At 37.9% G+C, this 22,231-nt stretch overlaps 1 protein-coding gene and 1 pseudogene across 2 annotated transcripts in view; one reads left to right on the top strand and one right to left on the bottom strand.

Moving 5' to 3' along the window:
- The window catches only part of KCNB2 (potassium voltage-gated channel subfamily B member 2), a 401,787-nt gene that overhangs the window by 309,488 nt on the left and 70,068 nt on the right, over positions 1–22,231 (bottom strand). The window lies entirely within an intron of this gene.
- Positions 7,835–8,616, top strand: LOC103891344 (HAUS augmin-like complex subunit 1; annotated as a pseudogene).

Raw genomic sequence — 22,231 nt, 5'->3', positions numbered from 1 at the left:
TCTTCACTCCTAGTGACCTCCTTCTTTAAAGAAGATTCAGCATTTGCAATCCTCAAGTTTTTGCATCCTCTTCTCCATAAAAGTCTGCTTTCGTGAATGAGTGAGATAAACTTATTCTTACTAAAGTATACATGACTGATAAGGGTAAATGACTAGGAATAATTTCAAAGCTTTAAGGTAAAGAAATTTGGCATGAGCTTTTAGAATTGTAGGCATTATCAAACTGATGGGGAAGGTCTTGGAAGTAGATTGATCTAAATATTTGATAAATATTAACACACAATTGTTTCCTACTTAGAACAATAGCCCTTAGAGCCCCCAGTTAGCCTGGTTATGTAAAAAGTGATTATGGCATCAGAAGATGAATGTCGATATCTTGCCTCTTTCTTAAACTAATTACTTGAAAGAGTTTTTCAAGGCTCATCCCATCACCCCCAAATACCTTTTGCAGGGTTGTTATAAAGAACAAATGAAAGAACACAGCATCTGACACTGTGCTTGTCACATTAACAGGAGGTGCCATGCATAGTGGTCAAGGGCACCAGTTCTGCAACCAGACTGCCTGAATTAAAATTGTAACCCCAACATTTTCTCATTGTTGGATCTTGCGTATGTGTCTCAGGCTTTCTAAGGTTTAGTCCCATTTATTCAATGTGGACAATAATCCTTTTAAGAAAATAAAATTAAAAACATATCAAAGTGCTCTGCACAATGTCTAGACAGAACTAGTGCTCAATACATGTTATTAATAACCATAACTGTAATTCAACAAGAGCTAGCTCTATGAACACCTTCTGTACACTGCAATAGAAATGTTAGAGTCATTTAGCTGCATGCAACACATTGCACAAATAAGCTGCCCAAATATATTCTGAGTGTGATTGATTACATATTAATTTCAAGAAAACATTTAAGCCTATTCTATAGAATGTGGCCTTAGATTTGTGGTTTCCCGAATACAGTACTGGCTCCTGGTCCCCCAAGTGACTGGCAGTTCAACTTTGCTGGACACTGGGCCTAGGGTGGACTGTGGCCTGTGTATTCTGGGCATTCTGTGGCCCGTGTGCCTGGGCATTCTGGGGCTACTTATAAAGCCAGGTAGCTTGTGTGGAAATTCAAGCCCTTCTTAGCTGTCTTGTCTGGACACTAGAACTAACATACATGTTGTTCATGAATGTGACTTCGATCTTCTGAAAATGCTGAATGAATCCTAGGTTTTCTTTTAGACAATGGTCTTTCTACAGAAATCAAATCACGAAGCTGATTTTGAAATTGCTTTTCTTATTTTGGTGACTTTTGGTAGTTATGTATTTAAGCTTTTCAGTATCTTTTTTTTTGAAATAGTGACATATACTGTATGACTGCATTATCATGGGACTGCAAAGTTTTGATTCTAAAGCTTCAGCCCATGGAGAACTCATGTTCTATAGCTGACAACCCCTGTCCTCCCATTCTTTCCTTGAATAAGATCACCTGGTAAGTCAATGCTGAGATATGTCCAGCATTATTTCTCCTCCTTTGGACCAGAAAAGAAATGCTCATTTTTCTGGGTGCAGTGGCTCACGCCCGCAATCCCAGCACTTTGAGAAGCCGAGGCAGAAAGATCACTTGAGCCCAAGAGTTCAAGACCAGCCTGGGCAATAAAGTGAGACCCTGTCTCTACAAAAAATACAAAAATAACCTGGGCATGGTCACACACGCCTGTAGTCTCAGCTACTTAGGAGGCTGAGGTGGGAGGATCACCTGAGCCCAGGAGGTCAAGGCTGCTGTGAGCTGTGATTGTGCCATTGCACTCCAGCCTGGGTGACAGAATGAGACTCTGTCTCATAAAATAATAGAAGTAAAAAAATAAACATTTTAAGTAAATTTTTCTTTCCCATTTTGGGACCACTGAGGTTTTTACTTTGAAATTATAATAATTGAGATGAATTAAAGCTTCTAAAATGTCTATGTTTTAGATTTATTGAAATACAAGCTCCTCAGAACAGGGACTTCATTTTGTTCACTGATCCATTTCTAATTCCTTAAAATGTGTCCGGAATACTGAGGGTGTTTGTATTAGTTTCCTGTTTCTATATAACAAATTACCACAAACTCAGTGACTTAAAACAACAGAGGCCTGGCATCTCACAGCTTCTGTGGGTCAGGAGTCCGGACACGGCTTCACTGGGTCTCCTGCTAGTGTCTCACCAGGCTGCTAGAAAGCTGTCTGTTGGCTGGTGCTGAGGTCACCTATGGGGCTTGACTGGGAAAGGATCTGCTTTTGTTGGTGGAATTCAGTTCCTAATGAATGTGATCTTGAGGACTTCTATTTCTCACTAGCTGTTGGCTGGAGGCTTCCCTCAGCTCTAAGAGGCCACCCTCAGCTCCTGGCTAGGTGGGCTCCTAACACAGGCAGCCCACAGCATGGCAGCTGGCATCTTCAAAGCCAGCAAGGAGAGGCTCCAGCAGGAGGGGCACTGCGATGTTATGTGATGTAACCAAGTACATCCCACTGCCTTTCCCCTACTCTGTTGTTTTTAAGCAAGTCACAGGCCGCATCCACATTTGAACACCAGGAGGTGGGGGTCATGGGGACCGCCATATGAATCTGCCTACTGCAATGCTCAATATGATGTGTTGACCAAACAAATGAATGCAGAATCACAGTATCTTGTTAGTGTGATCAGGTAGGGTTAATCTAAATTTTGAGTCCGTTATTCAATTATAATTAGCATATTTTCCATTCCTTGTTCAATGAAAAAAAAACCCATATCTCTCAGCAAAAACCATTTGTTAAAAGCCATCTCAGGCTTATAAAGAAGGTTTGAGAGACATCACAATGTATCACAGAATCATAATGTTATCTTTTTTGTTGTTGAAGAAAGTACTTCCCCAAGCACAAAAGGTTGAAATCCTGTGGTAGGCTAAAATCTGTCAGGAAAAAGGCACTTAATGTGTGCTTCTTCTTTGAGGATGTTTTCCCAGTTTTCTGAACATGTAGATAATTGGAGAAGTTTTCTACCCGAACTATCCAATTCCATATGCTTTGACTGAGACACTAGCACAGAAAGCCAAGCATGCATGAGGCAGAATGAAGATATTTAAGAACTTAGCATATATTTGTAAAATAGCTTATGTTTAAGTAATTTACTAATATGAACATTATAGAGATTTGATTGATTTAAACAGAAGAGCAGAGTGAGTAGAGAAATGAGGAGGAGGCATGGCTCCTAATTCTGTCTCTAGTAACAATTTGTAGATAAGCTACCTACCGGCATAAGCACTCTTAACTAACGAACATATGCTTATGCACTGATCAGGAAGCACTCAAGCATCTGGGGGGACATGAAAGGAAGGGGTGATCATGAGGGAACTAAGAAAGGTGGAGCCAGAAAGGACATTTGTGCCAATGAAAGCCTGTCTTTGGGGCCAGCCTCAGTGGGTCTGATGCTTCACAAGTGTGATTTGGGGCCAGCCTCAGTGGGTCTGATGCTTCACAACTGTGATTTGGGGCACCTAACTTCTTTATAAATCCATCTTCTCATGTATTAAATAAGGAGAGTAAAGGCCTATGTGTAGTGGTTGTCATGAGAATTAATTAACCTAATACAGGTGAAGCTTTTTGAGTATGACCAGGAAGATAAATGTGACAAATGAGTTATCTTTTTAATCTGGTCAAGGCCTCCTGTGTGCTGGGAGCCTGGTTCCTCTAAACTAGTTCACTAGGTTGTGACTGATATTTTCCCCTGACAACCTATCCACCTTCCTTCTATTTGTAAAACCTTTTTCAATTCTTTATTGTCCCTGAAATGTGTCTAGATGGTTTGGGTTCCAAAGTCTTCTATCAGAACAAATCAGAAACTGCAGATCACAGCCTTCACTTTTCAATAAGTGACACTTGGTTTTCTTCCCCACTCCATCCTTGGTGCTGCTTCCTTGGGCTCAGAGGTATCTCCCTCTAATCATCTCCAACCCTCCTCTTCAAAGCTGCAGTTAAGTCTCTGTACTCCTGGAATCAAAACAACTCCAGAAGCGCAAATAGCAAGAAATGCCCCTAAATTGTGACAGGCATCGCTACAATTTAAGTTGATAGAAGGAATTTATTTGCTTCCTCCAGCTTTGGGGATAACTTTCACCCAATCGATACAACCAGAGAAAGTTAACCTCAACACTGATTGACTCTGACTGACTGGAACAGAAGTCTTTACAACAGAAATGCTGCAGTGAAATGGCAGTATAATTAACACTCAGTCAATGAAGACACACCAAAAATGATATTTGTAAACCTCCAGTTTCCTTCTTATTGTATTCTGATTTTGGTAAAATCAGAATTTGGGCCCCACTCCTTTGTTTTATAGATAGAGAAATTTGAGCTCAGGTAGATGGTGTCTTGAATAAAACCACATGGCAAGTTCTAGCAGGAGCTGGAAAGGATCCCAAACAGAAGTGCTGGTGTCTGGGGGCTCGCAGAGCTTTACTACAGGACTTTCTTACAGGTAACTAAGATGCATGGAGCATTTTAGTAGATAGGGATCGGAGATAAACCCACTTCAAACCAAATTTTACTGAATACAGGTTATGTTTTAGTTAACACTGTTATAGAGACCAGAACAATTAAACAATAAGCTCTCTGAACAGATTCTTACATAATCCTATGGCATAAACCCTAGATTAACTTTCAAAGAAGATGCACAGTAGAGTTTAATTATCTAGATTATTCACAACCTTCTTCATTCCATTCTTTTTTTTAATTTGCCTAAAGTATTCAGATTAACCATTTTTGGAAGCTTGACACAGAAAAAGGGCTTTCATCCCCAGCACACTGTGCATCTGTACGAAGATGTTTATTCCATCAAGGTTGATCATGATATTCATAGCACATTATTTCAGCTGTTCTCTATGATGGCAGATTATGTTAATAACATGTTTGAATGTCTCCTATTATTGGAGGGTCAAGAAATGCTCCAATTAGTCTCAATACTTTTGGATTACAGTGAAAGACTGTGTAGATATTACTCAGAAGACTAGTTACAGAGGTGTAGGCTTTTCTTCTTCTGAAATCACTTATATGCCACTTAAAATGTCTATAACATATTGAAACTATGCAAACATTTTGATTCCTATTTTGCAGAACAAAAAAAGGCCTCAGAAAAGTCAAACATTGTCTATTTTCTGTGTACATTCTATAAGGATTAGACTGTTATCTTACTTACCAATTTATCCCCAACATTTCCCAGAGGGCTTTGTAACATCATAGATACTCATGAAATACGCACTAATTGACAAAATGATTTTTTAAAAATTGATTATAGATAATACAAACATATTTTAAAAGGCAAACTGTTAACCATATATAATTTGTCTGAGGGTCTAATAGAGCAGGTGAAATAACATGAAATAGGGAAATGTTGCCTATGCTTGAGGTTACATGAATACTACAAACACTTATGAGATGTATGAAGATGAGCTTTCAACATTAAACTGGGAGACAACTTTTCAAAATCAGTTTCAAAGGATGGTGAAATCATGCCAGAGATTTCATAAGATCCTTATTTTACTTGTGTAATTCATTGAGAATTTTAGTCTAAATTTTATTAAAACTGTGGTGTTAATGCCAGATTATTTCTGTAAAAAGAAAACGACTGCTAATTAAAATGAGTGCAGGCTCAAGGGGATAGATAGCCCATTCTCCATGATTTGATTATCACACACTGCATGCCTGTGTCCAAACGTGACATGTACCCTATAACTATATACACCTACTATGTACCCACAAACATTAAAAATAAAAAATTATAAATAAATAATTAAAAATGAGTGCAGGGAAATGTTCAAGTCAAGTGATGTCATTACTATGGTATAAAAAGACAAAACTAACTTTCTGGGAAGCAAGAGAAACAACCATTAGCTGAACTGATGATGGTGCCAAGTTGTTATACTCCATCCCATCTTTCAAGTTTTTTGAGAAAACAGATCTGGAAGCTGGGATCTGGACTGGGGGATTCGATCCTTCTGGGGATCTTGACTGCCACGTCCTCCACATATACCACCAGATGGCAGAAGCTTCTTGGTATGCATGGGAGGTCGTTACTGACATGTTGGGATTGAATTATTTGGAACAAATAAAAATATACAGGTCAGAAAGGGTTAAGAGATGAAATGTACATATGTTAGCAGGATACTTTTAAAAATGCATTCCCATAAATTTGTGGTCTTATTTCTTGTACCAAAAGTGAAGACTCATACAAACAGAATTATTTTTATATTAATATTTCCTATTCTGGAATATTCACGAACCAGATGGTTAGGTTTCACAGAAAAATAAAAAATTCTCAGAAAGACAAAAGTCCAGAGACCACATTCACTTGTGTCTAAGGGCCTAAAACGTAATCCAATGAATTAATGTATCTAAAATGTAGTACTGGCTGGACACAGTGGCTCACGCCTGTAATCCCCGCACTTTGGGAGGCCGAGGCGGGTGGATCAACTGAGGACAGGAGTTCAAGACCAGCCGGCCAACATGGTGAAACCCCGTCTCTACTAAAAATACAAAATTAGCCAGGTGTGGTAGCGGGCACCTGTTATCCCAGCTACTTGGGAGGCTGAGGCAGGAGAATCACTTGAACCCAGGAGGCAGAGGTTGCAGTGAGCCAAGGTCGTAACATTGCACTCCAGCCTGGGCAACAACAGCGAAACTCCATCTCAATAAAATAAAATAAAATAAAATATAGTACTGGAAGGCCTTCCAACTTTGGACAACAACGTTGCTAAAGGGAAATGCTTCAGCTAGAAAGGGACAGTGGGCTTTATCACAGACAAACTTCAGAGGGCACTGAAATGTCTCCCTCTACTGCACATGTTAATTCATTTGTATCCTTTAGTTCCAGTAATTTAAGATCCATTAACTACTTCTAGATAGCACTAATTGATATGGTTGATCTTGCAGAAGAGAGACCTAGGTTTGAATCAGCATGTGCTATAAAACGGCCTCTTCTCTTCAGGAGGTGTCTTTGCAGTAGATTCTGGAGAAACAATGATCAGGCTCTCTGGCAGAACATCTAAACTGCCTGTTGGATTCCTGTCTTCCTTGGCAACATTATATTTTAACTGTTTCCCTGTAGAGTAACCAGAAACTTTTGTTTCTCTAAAGCAGTGCTGTGTAATAGAAATAGACTAACTTTTTTGGAAGAGGTATTTTTAAAAGTAGATGTAAACAGGTGAAATTAATTTTAATAATATATTTCATTCATCACAGTATATTCAAAATATTATTGCAGCATACAATCAGCATAAGAATTTATAAATGAACAATTTCCTTTTTTGTTCTAAGTCTCTAAAACAAATTTGCTGTGTATTTCACACTTATAGCACATATTAATTCAGACTAGCTACATTTGAAGAGTTCAGCAGTTACCATATTGGATAGTTACCACAGCTCTAAAGTATCAACATCTCCAATGAATAATTAAATCCTTTAATAAATCATATCAACCAAATTGTTCTGAAACTTTTTATTGTTACAGTTTTGAAGATTATTTTGTTACCTGAAGCTAACTGACCATGTCTGTACACTGTGAAATATTGAGAAACTCTTTTTTTGTGGATGATAAGATTAAGATAAAATAAAATTTGAAGATAATAAAATAATATTCTTGAAATGAAAATTAGTAAATAAGGGGCTTGCAGGGCACTTCTTCCATGAGGAGTTCCATGTGAAGTGGCAGGAGTGGCAGCTATGGAGCCCCAGGAGGAGAAAGAGGTGCAGGTTGCTGTGTGATTTTAAAAAAAAAAAAATGGAGGTAATCCCATTTACCTCATACCCATACCCAAAACCTCATACCCATATTATGAGGTGAACCTATGAACTAGAGATTTTACACCACCTTTTAGAATGCAACAAGCTCCAGGACAGGGATGTCTACCTGGTAATACATGACTTGAAACAGGCAGAAAGCAAGTGAATATAAATCAGAAGCCAAGCCTCTTCAAGACCTTCTCATGGAGGGTATGAATTTTTCCCCTGCCAATCTCTCCAGCACTGGTTCCAGGTATCTGAATGCTTTGGTTGACAGCACATCGTCCTTGAAACTAAAGATACCTCACCAGCTAGGTTTATCCCTGCAGTGAATAATTCGACATTTGATCTTTTCAAACAAAATCCCAAACTGAAGAAATCAAGATTGAATGGGAAAATCTTGAAAAATACTAACCGCAACATTAGTATTAGAAAAATGTCAACAAGAGGATCTCAAGAAAGTAGAGTTTCATTTGTCTTTGGAAAGGGTCAAAGTCAACGGTCATCTTCAAAACAGGGATGTTCTAAAAGCAAAGTCAGAGGAGTTCAGATTTGAAATCAAAGCTGCAGAGGAGCCACTTTCAGCCAGAGGCATGGCTGCTTCTCCATTTCATCAGTCCCTAGTAGCGGTATCAGAGAAACTGGCAGAGTTAAAATGACAGACCATACCTTTGAAGAAAAAAATGGAGTTCTATTTAGATTTAATGCTGAATCCATCTCTTGCTCAAGTGAAAACTGAAGAAGCAAAGAGAGAATTAGGTAGCAATGAAGCTGAACTTACAAAGAAAGTAGACACAATGGAACCGTTACCAGAGTCAAATAAACATCATTTTCCTTAAAAAAGTAAATTGAATAGGACTTTACAGACTTCCTTTTTCCTCTTGTAATTGCTTAATAATGTAATCTCTGTGTTTTTAGAAGAGATAATAATGTCATAATTGATCAAACCATGGTTTCTTGTTGTGTATAGCAGTTTCTGTGTCCAAATATACAATGTTCATATTAAAATACCTTTTCTCTGAAAAAAAATGAGTAACTAAAATTCTTTCACTAGTGTTCTATCTCAATATCAACTGCAAAATAATAAAAATTTATGTTTATTAAAATCTTGTAGTTTTATCAACTAGTTGGATACATGACAACACAGCAAACATATTTTTAAACTAATTCTTAGGGTGAATTAATGGGAAAGAAAAAGAAGCAGAGTTTCTCTGATTCTAAGGGTACAAGACCTCAAAAATAATTTGGGGGCACTATTTGGTTTTGATCCTAAGCCTACTTCTCTGTTTCTAGTTCCTACAGAAACCTGAATCATTTGGGATGTTAGTTCTTTGGGATTTTTTTTTTAACACACATGTGCAGCTTGCAAGGATTATGAGCTAATGTCAGTCTACATTGCCATCTCCGTAGGCATTTTTAGCTTCCCCACCATACAGATGCAACCACACAAGCGGCTGCAGGAGAAACAGCAGTCTGTGCAGGTACCAAGGTGAGTAGGAGGCTGTGCAGCACCAGCAACTGCATAATGAAAGACTCCAGATGTCACTGCTGATGCTCCATGCTGTGAGCCCTGAAGTCGTTCCACCACATAGTTATATCCCTCGCTAAAGAGTTTCAGACACCGCTTAGATAATATTATGGTGTGTGTTTTCTAAAATAGGCTGTAGACAGCACTTGCCAAAATTTGCTCTATTTTTAATTAGTTATTTATTTCTTGGGGCCGGGGCAGGGGGGGGTGGCGAATTTAGCATCTGGGAAAACCATTAGATGGAGAGTTTATAAGTAAGGGGAAGGCATGCAACCTGGATGACTAAGACAAACAGGGTCAGTTCCAAGTAGCAGTGAAACAGCGACTGAATAATTAAGGGTCTATCGTAAAAATGTCCACTAATCAAAATGAGCTATGGTCTACTGTCATTTTTTTTTTTTTTTTTTTTTTTTTTTGCACTTCTGTGATGCTAGCCTATACTGACAAAAATACACTGGTTTCTGCTCCACGTTGAATAAGTGAGGACCAAATGGAAATTTCAGGGCATGGAAGTTGATCCTGCCACTCAAAGATGAGAGTTCTTCAGGTCTCTCTGGAGTTGGATGGAGAAGGCAGAACAATCTGATTTGGGTGCCAAATCCCTGCCTTTCTAAAACAATGTTCTCTTGCTTCCATCCCAAATCCTGTCCTTGCCTATATTCCCTTTCTCTCTGCAACATAACATCACTGGCTATCTTTGTTTTGGAATTGGAAATAAGAGTGTTTTCTTCCAAAATACCGCTCAGACACCAGGTGGGAAACTATCATGTTGGAAAGATGGGAGGATTGGAGCAACATTAGTATACAGGTTTCAGGCAGAAGGTGACATAAGGATACCTCCTAGCTAAGAAAAGTGGAGGAAACAGAGGGAAATGAAAAGGCACAGACCATTTCCCCCTGACCCTGGCCTCATAGATGCGTCTGTGACCCTTTATTATTCAGTCACTATTTCACTGCTACTTGGAACTGACCTGCATAAATCACAATTGAGCAGACACCTGGCTCGAGGTGTGAAGCCACAGAGCATTACCAGAGAGAGAGGAATTGTGGAAGCCATTTAGTTAAGCAATGTGTAAGAGCCGTGAGATCCATTTAAGCCCCTCCAATCTTCCTCCATCAGATTTCAGTAATAGGCAAAGGACAGAATACAGAGCTCTGAGGAAACTGTGCCTATTATATTAACTCCTCCTCTTCATATATGCTGTAAATATTTATTAATTTTCTCTCTGTGCTCCAGCTATAGCTTCAGGTCCTAGAAAGAGCAATAACCTAAATAGGCAAAAGTCCTTGCTCTGATAATCTTTGCATTCCATGGGAAGAGGAAGACAGTAAATAAATACATACACAGATAAGAAAATTTCAGACAGTGCTACATGAAATGAAGTGCTTGACAATTCAGACAGTGCTTTGAAAACGAAGCCAAATAAAGTGATAGAGATGAAAGGGGTTCCTTTGCATGGGGTAGTTTGATGAAACCTTAGAACCACATTTAATATATGAACTGAGACCTGAATGAAAAAAGAAAAAAGCCTAAGAGCTAGAGAATTTTATACAGGCTCAGATGTGTCTGACTTTGGTGATTTAAAAATTTCATAAACATTGGAATAAAAAAAGCCTGGTAAGACTAACTCTTAACACTCATGAGGTTATTATATGTGACACTGTTTTGTTGTTAGCTTCCACTAGCCATAAGCATGCCACTTGCACAATTAAAATCCATATTGATTTTAAAATTACAGCTATAGTTCTACTGCAGATCTAATTTGATAGCAATTCTAAATGGAAGCTTGAATGGGCAAGAAATAAAAGCTGACAATTTGGAAAGGCTCTCTACTTAATTTCAACAAAATGTGCAAACTCAAAAGGAATCCTTCGACTTAAAACCTAAGCGAGAAAAGGTGACATGAATGAGAACCTTAAAATGCCTGAATCTCTTCATGTACCTCAGAAAAGCTTTTTTTTCCCCTTGTCAATAGGTAGCCCTGGGTTTCATGAACTGGAGATAGTTAAAGATTGAGATAATCCTGTACAGGGCAGCCAGCATTTCAAAAGCAATAAATTATTTTCTGCTCAACTTAAACTTAAATTATCTTTTGTTCACTAACTTACAAAACTTATCAAAGCAAATTATGATACTTGCAGCTGAGAGCTTAAAGACTCTACTGAGAATGAATCTGTTGATCTTATCTGACTTTCTTCCTTCATCTATTTATTTCATTCACTCACCTTTAAAAACTGTGCCTCACTTGGGCAAAGAAAACTTTTTTGCCCTATTCAACTTGCTATAAACTTTCCAAATTTTAGAGTACAGTAGGGGTATCAAAGTTTCCAGCCTACAATACATGATTTTCCACATTATTAGCTCTTAGTAATCCCCAAAACACACCCATCCCCAGTGGTCTGGCCTTTTAAGGGGCAGAACAGCAGTTTTCAAAATGTGGCCCAAGGGACCAACCAGCTCTAACCAATCACCTGTATGTTTGTTTAAAATGCAGATTCCAGGCTCCACCATGGGCCAAATAAACTAGAAACTTATGGGGCAAAACCTTGAAATCTGTATTTTAAACCAGTACCCTAGGGAATTCTCGTACAACTGAGAAGCCAAACTACAGAGGATAAAAGCCAGTTTTTGCTTCATCTTGTGCCTCATATGCCCCTCAGTGTGTGATTTCAGAGCCATGTAGCAGTCGGTATTAAGCAGAACCACAGGTTGCCAAGTGCTTTCACACACAACATCTTGTTTCATTCTCATAACTACCCTGTGAGAGGCAGACAGGTCTGTGATTTTCATTTTGGAGATAAGGGAACCTAGATTCAGAGAAAACAAATGATGTATCCATTATATGTAATTAGTAAAAGGCAGACTTGGGACTGTTTCAGTTCTACGGAGCTCCATGCTCCTGTTTTCTGGTCAGGCCTTCTTTTCCCTACCCACTGCAAATGTGGAGTCCAAGGGCCTGCTCAGGCAGCTGGTGTTAGTGGGGAGGTTTGGTCTCTCCTCATGGTGTGGACTGATGCTGCTTCCTTAGCCACTTCTATCATCTGCTCATAGGGTCCTGCCTCCCAGGGACAATACATAGCTTCTGCTTCTTTGATATTTTTTGGTCCCTCAAAAGTATTTCAGCATTTAGCCACCTAGCTCACATGGGCCATTGTGTGGTTATATGTAAGTTATGGCATCTCTGAGTCTCCAAGGAAATCATGTCTCCTCTGAACTTTTCTGTCAGGATGGAGTGGGGACAGGAAATTATTTAAGAAATGAAATAAGACGTTTTCAGAAAGGACAGAACCAACGGAAGGGAGACAAAGACTTTGAGCACCTAGTCACAAGATGACAGACATAAAGCATCCTGAAGCAATGCTTGTTAGAAAAGTCCTATAAGAGCAGGAGCCCTTATAAACACGTACTCTTCAGCACAGAGAACAAGAGCAATTGTGTCCGCTAACTACAACAGTCAGGGACTGGCATCTATGCTGCTGCGCTCAATCCCCCATTTCACTGTGTGATCTCATTTCACTGTAAGAACAATATGCTCAGGTGAGGAGGATTCCTTTAACAGCACAAGAAATTGAGTTTCCAATTTAAGAACCTTGTCTACCTTCACAGGGCTATTAGAGTAGAGCTAGGATTTGAACCCAAGTCCTCTCTGATTCCACACCTACCACCATGCATTGACCCTTTAGGATGACAACAAATCCTTCAATGGTAGAAACTAATATAAAGACATCATAGATATCTTTCTGTATCTATAAAACACATACATTTAAAATTAAAAGGTGTTTCCTTGCTGTTTGGCATCCAATCAATATCTAATAAAACTATTTTTACCCAATAAACAGCACTGGGAGAAGAGGTTGTGATGTTATCAGAAACAAGAGCTGCCTACTGCAGATTGTACATTACACTCTTTTTCAGGAGCAAAACTAATTTACATCAATGTGTGACTAGCTACGTTTCCTCATCCTTCCTAGCAGAAAGGCAGCATTTCTACAGGAGAATCCACTGCTACCTGACTAAATTTAGATCGTCCACATTTATGCTTTGAGTTGGTGTCATTATCTCAGCAACAGTGTGGGAGTTTAAACCCATAATCTCTGCGTATTGAGAACGGGTAAGATCCCATCTGAATAACTGCAAGAGCTCAGGAAATCCACTCTTTCACGTTACTTCATTCTGGTGATGAATTTTAAATGTGGACCATTCTGAATTTACAGCAGAAGAAAGGAACTCTGCTAATTGAATGCTCAATGTGCCAATGACAGCAACTAACAAGTGTACTGTTTAACCACATCAAGGGTTTACAATGGGACTACAATGAAGGCGTGAATATGGTCATCGGATACTCCTGAGTGGCTAGGAAAGGCCAATGTGGATTGAAATTTACTTCTGGTAGTACAGCTTAGACTGAGGGATGATGTATCACCAACTGAACACACTCCACAGATGGTCAGATCTTAATACATAGTGAAACATTAATTTGATATAACAGGGATTTTATTTTTATATTTTGTTTCTTCCAAGTCAAATGCTGCTGAAATATGGAACTACTTAGAAATATCTGTCTAGGTGCGTAAGACAAATCTTCATAGTCTGTCAGTGACTCAATGTATATTGGATAACAGTGTGAAAGATACTTAAAACATTATTTTTTGAGGAATATAAATTCATAGTCATCATAGACATAGTGGCAGGTTCCCTAACGACTTGCTGGGGCCAGATGTGATCGCCTGCTTTGTTGGTTTTGCTTGTTTGTAGGGTTTTTTTTCTTGCTATGATTGAATTTATCTGGAGATAATTGCCTGTTTGAAATCCACTGTTTTCACTTTTATTTTCAGCTTATCTTTCTAAATTCAGATTCACTCTCTCTGGCCATAGTGTGGAAAACACAATAATGATACAGTGGGACAGAAACAGACAGTCCATATGTAACCATGGAGCAGTTCTTGAGCCATTGTTATCTAGTTTTCTTTTATTCCACGACATTTATTTGTGAGATTCTGTGCACATGTGGCACACGGCACGTGTAAATAAAATAATGCTAACTTGATAGAAATGTTCTTTCCACAGGAGAGCGTATCTTCTAACAATACTGTCATATTTAATTTTCCAAAAATGTTAAAACATAGAAAATCTAACTTTGAGATCTACTGAAAAGAACATTCCTGCTGATTTTCTCATGCTGTACTTTATATTAAAAAAAAAATTCTTAGCAAGTTAAAACTTGAAAAAGCTTAGAAGTTCTAAGGACTAAAATCATACTTGCCTCAGGAAAAATCAATTATTTCATCCAGTAGCATTCAGATGTCCATTTTACCTCCACAAAGCCCAAGGCAACTGTTTCTGTTCATCTTGTTCTAGACTTTGACCCTGATGTCTCGGTTCCTAACACTGTTCACTTCAGTGTGTCAAGCTTTATTATGAAGACCTAAATTAGAACCAGATTTTCAGGGGCAAGTGTTTCTAACTACCATAGCATCTACCATGATGTAATTTGCTTAAAAGAGATGGAAAACTTAAAGAAGGAAGAAAGCAGGGCAAAATGTCATCAGTATGAATGACAAAGAACTGGAAGCAATATCTGACTCTAGAAATTCACCAGCAAGTCTTCCATTAAGTTTTATTTTACGTCCTTGTGTTTTCAAAGATTATGTTGCTTATGTTTACATTTACTAAGGTTGAGTACCTGTATAACAAGTCTTTGGTCACTTGTGGACAGGTTAAATGTCACTCTTCACTGAGAACACTGCATTGTTCAATCCTTTGATTTTAGAACAACAAATCATTTATATGTGTTAATTAAGTTGGAATGGGGCAATAGTCAGGCTTATGATGTTAATGCTTACTATCACTGGAACTGCTGTGAATTAAGAAGTCACAGAATTTATTGATGGTAAGTTTCAAGTAAAATCTTATAATGATTGCATGGGATATACTGTTTGAGAGTATCTGAAGTTTTTATGGAGTTTTTAGGTTTCTATATACTATTTCACTTGAACTCAAGAGTGAGTGAGCTGGCATTTTTTTTCTATTTTAAATAATAGTTTGTGTTTAAGGATTTTTTGACACGTTTCAGGCAAAAATATTAATTAATTGATTAATAGTTATTTAGTCCTTGTCACAAATCCTATCGTTCCCATATGAAAATGAAGAAAGTGAGGATCCAGAAAAAAAATGGGTTTCTTAAGGTTGGGCAGCAAGTGGGCTACCTAGGATTTTAAGCCAAACTGGAGTGAGCCAATGCCTGATCTTTTTTATTCTCATGTATCACCAATATAAGGCAAAAAGTTGCAACTGGCAGAACAATACACTTAAAAGGTGCTGTGAAATAGAAGGCATACCTTCCATAGTCCATTGTAAAGAGCTCAGTGTGCCATGCAGCAAACAGCAAAGCCAGTTGCTACACACATCCTCTCTGCCTTCCTGTTCCTAAAAAGATCATGGGCAGTCCTCATGGCAAGGGAGTCTTTCTCATCATAGAAAATATAGATCATTGAAAGTCCATATTGCAAGATACAAACATCATAGGTGATTAAAATAACAAGGGAGATGTTGGCAGATTCAGATACCGAACTTCAGTGTGCTGGGGTCACAAATACCCAAGAGTTGCAAGCTTGAAAGCAGTGAGTCAACTCTGTTCCCAGGGGAGCATCTGAAAATACGGTGACCCTATCTACATTTAAGAGACTTGTTTAGATAATTTTTATTACAAAAGACTTTTTGTGAAAGGTATTGGCAAAATTAATACAGGTATCTATCTTGTAATACTAATCAACTTTAAAAATGATATTTTAACATCATCCATATGTATAATTGTCAGGAATCTATAAGAAAATACTAATAACATTCTGAGGATTAAAAGATGGTATCAGTTTTAAAATGGATAGTACATAGATTTTCTTTTTCCTTTTCTTCAGTGCTCCCTACTCCCTACAATCCAAGATTCATAAATTTAGAGCAATCTCAACATACATGTCTTGATTCATTGACTGAGCCCATTATTTTCATCAGGTCAGTGATAAAGTCAATGTTTTGAAGGTGTTCCCTCAACCCTAGGGCAGGCTGAAAGGTCATTACTGATTGGAGACAAAATCATTTTTTGACAAATCTGATCTCATTGGATTTCACCTGAGGTCTTTCTGTTACCCCTTCAGTGTGATAAGCTGCCTGTCTTGCTTTTATATGTTTTTAATTACCAAAATCCTGTATGTTACGTAAACTACTTGTCTTCTGAATTTACTCATTATAATAGTTATTTGCCTTCATTTTCCTTTAGAATGATTCAGTTTTTAATTTAATGATGTCTGAATTCCTTAACCACATTTTAAAATGAGACTAATAATAAACCTTACATCATAGAGTCATTTGTGAGGATTAATACGTTACTAAATGTTTTAAGTATTTAGGACAGTACCTTGCATATAGAAAAGTGCTATCTACTTTTCTGGTTGCTATTATTATGAGTGTTATTTTTATTGCATACCTAAGAGACCATATCCCTATCCCTTTATTAGGCATAATTTGTCTTAGAAATTTCAGGAAGAGGCAAACAAATTGCATACCTAGGCTTTAAAAAATACTACTTGGTGAACATAAATAAGAAAAAATATGAGGAAAATCTTCATGTTATCCTAATTCCATTGCTTAAAGTCTAGATTCTGTTTTAAACTTTTTCCTTAACTTAGTTTAGAGTTCAGTTTTTAAGCACATCAGTTGGAGGAAGAAATCCCACTGATTTAAGCAAGAACACTCAAATGTTAAACCCTTGATGCTGAGGAGATTATATTTCAGTACAACATCTACTTTTCAAGAGATGTGATTTGGAGAGCTTTAAGAGTCATTATCTTTTCTCTTCTCTCCAACAACTCCCTGCTCTAATCCTTTTCTATTCATTGATTTGAAGATTTTTTTTTCCTGTTGTCTTATCCCAACCCTGTGGTCAGAAAAGTCACCAAATTTTTTTGAAATATTATTAAGTGATTACGCTTTAGTAGGTACAACAAAAATCTATTTTAGGTTTTCAGGATCTTTTACATAAGAAGAAAGAAGACAGCCAGAGCCACAGTTCGTACAACTCCAGGGAGAGCTGTGAAAATATTCCACATGAACAGCAGCCCCTGAATGCTGGACTTCAATGTAACAATGTCCTGGGTCTGTGCAGTGTGGCAGCACTGAAGATGTCTAGATGATAATGCTTTATTCGACTGGGGACTTTAATGAAAAATGATTTATATAAGTGCACACATAAACATAGTCCTCTGTAGTCTAAAATATTTTACAAATATTCCAAGAACTACAAATAAAATTATACTAAGTTGATCCTAACTGACATTATAATATACAATATTAAATATTTCTTCCTTAGTGTTTTTGCTTGATACCAGATTCTGCTGTAAATTCCAAATTGGATATTATCTATGTCTACTCTAGCTTATGTTCAAGCACAAATAAAAGGGCAACAGAAAATTCTAATAATATTCATTGTAGAAAAAACTCTTGTCTCTAATGAAAATTATGAACTCTAGTGTAGATATCTGTTAGGCTAATTTTTTGATTCAGAAAGAATACATTTTTTTCTTCTTCTATGGTTAAATGTAACTCACTTCATAACGGAACTTCTTGAAAAAGAAGTGTTGACTGAAATTTTATGAATCAAATAAAGCTTGAAAATGCTTCAAGAGAGTTTGATTTTCCAGCATTACTCTTAAATCACTTTTGAAAGCAAATAATTATCAACTACTGCTATATTGTCCTATGGGCTACGTGCACTTGTGAGAGTGCATGTGTGTGAGAGTGTTAAGGACATACTTGACCTAAGAAACATGGACCAAGGTTCTAGCTTTGAATATTTAATTAGCTACTATATGATGTTGAACAAATTCTCTTCAATGCTCTGGGTATCAGTTTCCTCATCTTTACAAATGAAAGAGGTGTTAGACCATAACCTCTCATACTTCTCATTCTAATCCTCTATGAAACAATTCTACTCCCCACTACATCACTCGTGCCTAAGATTATACTTCATCATAGAAAATTATTTGTTATACATAATTGCACTAAATTGTTATCAAGTAAAATCACTTGTTTGAACATCTTAACTCCTCCTTGTAACCATCCTTTTATGATCTTTGGATGGTTGATATCAATATGATAACCGGTGAAGCCCAAACTTCACAAGTTGGGCCAAATTGTGAAGCTATGTACTCTTAACTACTAGTTTCGAGTTAATTCATGTGCCCAGTGGTGGCCTAAATGTGGCTGAACTGATGTCTCATCCCTTGCTTTCTGAGACATTCTTATCTCTCATCTTGGAGAGACTCCACTGTAATTTCTATTCTTTATCAGTTTCCTCTGATAGCCTTCTCCCCTGCTGGATACCTCACCATTGGTGGTACCCCGAGGCTAACTCCTTCCCTTGTGTCTTCTCTCTAGCTTCCAGGAGCACACCCACAGGTATCTCTAACTTATAGCCTTTACTTCCCCATCTCCAGTTCCACAGCCCTCATCCAAGGCATCAGCACCTCTCATGTACCTGTTTCAATAGCCTCCCAACATGTTCTCTGTTTCCCCTCTTGCTACCCTAGACTCCACTTTCCACATAGGGGCTAGAGTAATTTTTTAAAAATAGAAATTGGATAGCATAATACCTCTGTTTTAACCCCTCCATTGCCTGCCCACAGCTGTCAGAACAAGTCCTGCCTCCTCTCCCTGCCTGGTTCCCAGCCTCTGCCTGCCCCTCTGCCCACTCTCACCTCCCTATTCCAGCCAGTCCACTTCCACCAGGAATGCCCACCCCCATCTGCCACATCTGCCACAGATGTGCACAAGGCAGACTCCTTCTCCAAGGGGCTTTCTTCAACCTCAAGATCTGGAGGAGCCACTCAGAAGTCTCTATCGCATCACTCTACTTTGAGATCCCTGAAGAGCTCATTAATATCTGAAAAATTTTCAGATCACTAACTCTTGCCCCCATGAGAATATAAGCTCCATTAGGCAGGACATTATCTGCTTGGTTCCTGCTCAAACGCTGGCTCTTTGACCAGTGCCTGACATATAGCGGATGGTCAATAAATGTTTAATAATGATGAATGGATGAATTTCTGTATTTTTATGTACTAACCCAGTTAAATAAGCCACTTTTATTTAATAATTATAATTTTAATTTTGTAAGTAAATATGTGATATTCAAAATGTGTTAGACAAATTAAATTTTATTTCTAGTGTTTTATATTGTTATTCAAACTTGCTTTAGTCCTAAATTAAGTGCATATATGGGTCTCTATTTTATAACAAATAAATTTTTTTCTAAAAGCAATTATTCAATATGGAAATGATAAAATTTTAGAGACTAGAGGAGAATTTTCTATAGCTATATTTGAGGATTAAAAAACACTTTCTAAACAGATCATAAAATATAAATTACAAAATATTTCCTTGCTTATTGTATTACTGTTAGGCACAGAGACACTTACATGTTTTATCCTCATTATTCTTCATACATTTCAATATATTTGCATTTTCCAGGACATGCCAGCCTGGAAATGCAAAGTAAAGAATGAGTCACTGTAATGGTAACACAATTACATTCTCTAGCTCAGTCTCCAATAAATACATTGCTAAACTTCCAGCCCTCCATCTGTCTCCCTGAAATTACTGCATTTGAAACAAGGGGTCCTTGGAGTGCCTTGCAATCATTCTTGAGAAGGATGGTCCTTTCTACTTTAGGAAGCCCACCTTCCTTCCTTCTGCTTCTCATGTGACTCTCCACTGGCCCCATCCCTGTTCCTCCAACTCCATCCCTCTCCCCACACCAACACTGCTGCTCCTCTGGTTGCCTTTGATATGTGTCACTCTCTTTAGCATGACCACTGCCCATCCTGCTCAAAAACTGTGTTGGAAGTAACTCAAAAGGGAACCCAGGAGACATCGGCCCATTTTTGAGGCAGGTCCCCAGTTCTTCACCTTTCCTCTCTACATCAACACACAGTACAGTCCACCACTCTATAACTCATTTTGCCCTGCTCTTTTCTCTAGCCAAATCTGCACTCTTGGCCATAGACCCTGACTTCAGTCCTCAACACCGATCCCTCAGGCCTGCTCTCTCAGATGCTGAAGCTCAGCTTTTCTCTAGCCTCCAGCCCATAGGAGAGGCACTCATTCCCCAGCAATGTCTTAGAATCTAGAACCTGGTTCTCATTTCAGATACACTTTTCTGCCTTAACTTTTACTATCCCTCAGCAAGGCAGACCTCATCTCCTGGTGCTCACAGGTCACAGCAGTGAAGGGGTGGATATCTATTTGTTTGGGTCTTTTTCTCCGTGGGGACCCATCCTGGTGGACTATTCATGATCTCTCCTCCTTGGCTTATCAGACCTTCATGCAAATCACATGCTGGCCCAAATGACCAATGAACTGCCTCTGAAGGGACCAATACCCCAGGGGATGTGGAGCTGAGGACCTCTCTCTAATGCCTCCAGGCTGAAAAATTAATGGCCTGTTTGTTTCTGATGGTGAAATAACCATTACTAATTAGTATGATAAATGTTAATAACAATAAAATCACAAATCACCATTATCCTGCCATGCAGAGATAATAATTAGAACTTTGATGTATTTTCCCATTTTTAAAAATATTACGTTATACAATAGTATAATATTCCACCTATAATTCTGTATTTTCTTTTACTTGGATTATGAGTATGTACATATATCATTAAATATTCATCAAAGTGTACAGAATTCCATGGATTTGTCACTGCTATCTAGTCATTCTTCTATAATTGCTTCTAGTTTTTCCCTATTATAATAATTTTCTGAGAAGTGTTTACACCTAATACTGTGAATTTCTTATTATTCCTTAGGACTAGTTCCTAGAAGTAAAGCTACTGGGTCAAAGAATATAAACATACTGCTAAATTGTTTTCTAGAAAATGATACCAATTTAACTTATTCTAGCGAGATAATGTATTCTGTATACTCACCAGCTTTGAGTCCTGTTATTCAAAATCTTTGCAATCTTTGCCAGTGTACAACTGAAAAAGTAGGTTATTTCAGTTTACTTTTCTTCAATTAATTTGTCAATTTTCTTCCTCCTTTTGTCTTTTTTTTCAATTGCTGGGTTAGTATTCCTCTTGTTTTAAAGATATTAAGGATGTGACATCTTTGCAGCTTCTATCAAAAAGCCTAAAAAGTATGATTTTTATATTCCTATAAAGATAAATTCTATTTAATTACCATCTAGTCTATATTTATGCTCACCTGCCACCATTAGAATATTTATTGAACCACATATCTTGACAAAGTTGAAATTGGAAAAAAGATTCATTTGGAATATTTATTTCCAATGAAATTGGTCTGGGACTAAATTATTTTGTGTGTAACTTCAAAGGTTGAAGCACTTTTTACAGCATTAAAAATACTTAAATACAGCCCTCTGTGTAATTGTAACATCTAACTGTTGAAAGACTTTCCTTTCCTTGCTAATGACTTCGAAAGCTGTCTTAATAAGACCACATGGTTCTCATGAAATCCTATTCTCTTTTTCTCCCATGAAAATCCTCTAAAGCCACGCAATGGTTTTCCCCATAGTTAAAAATCTTCATGTCTCAGATTGGTAGTAATGACACAAATAGGCCCAAAGAAGAAAATCAAAAGCTACCAACACTACAAACCCCTAATGACGTCTAGTGTGGAGCCCCCAGTGGAGCCCAGACATAACCAGCTGCCGAGGAGCAAGCAGGCCTCCATGGCACCCATTGCTAATGCCATGTCCCAGCTGTGCTGTGTCAGGCTTGGTAATGAGCACAGCAGTAGTGCGATGGGGCGTTGCATTTCTTCCTGACATTTTCCCCAAGTGACTTTTTACAGCCTACTTCTATTAATTAACTTCATCTCCTAGCCTGGTGCCGCAAATACTTTCTTATTGCAT

The sequence above is a fragment of the Pongo abelii genome, chromosome 7, assembly GCF_028885655.2.
Source record: "Pongo abelii isolate AG06213 chromosome 7, NHGRI_mPonAbe1-v2.0_pri, whole genome shotgun sequence".
Classification (NCBI taxonomy): domain Eukaryota; kingdom Metazoa; phylum Chordata; class Mammalia; order Primates; family Hominidae; genus Pongo; species Pongo abelii.
Note: the sequence above shows the minus strand (reverse complement) of the source record. Positions and strands in the feature narration are given on the sequence as shown.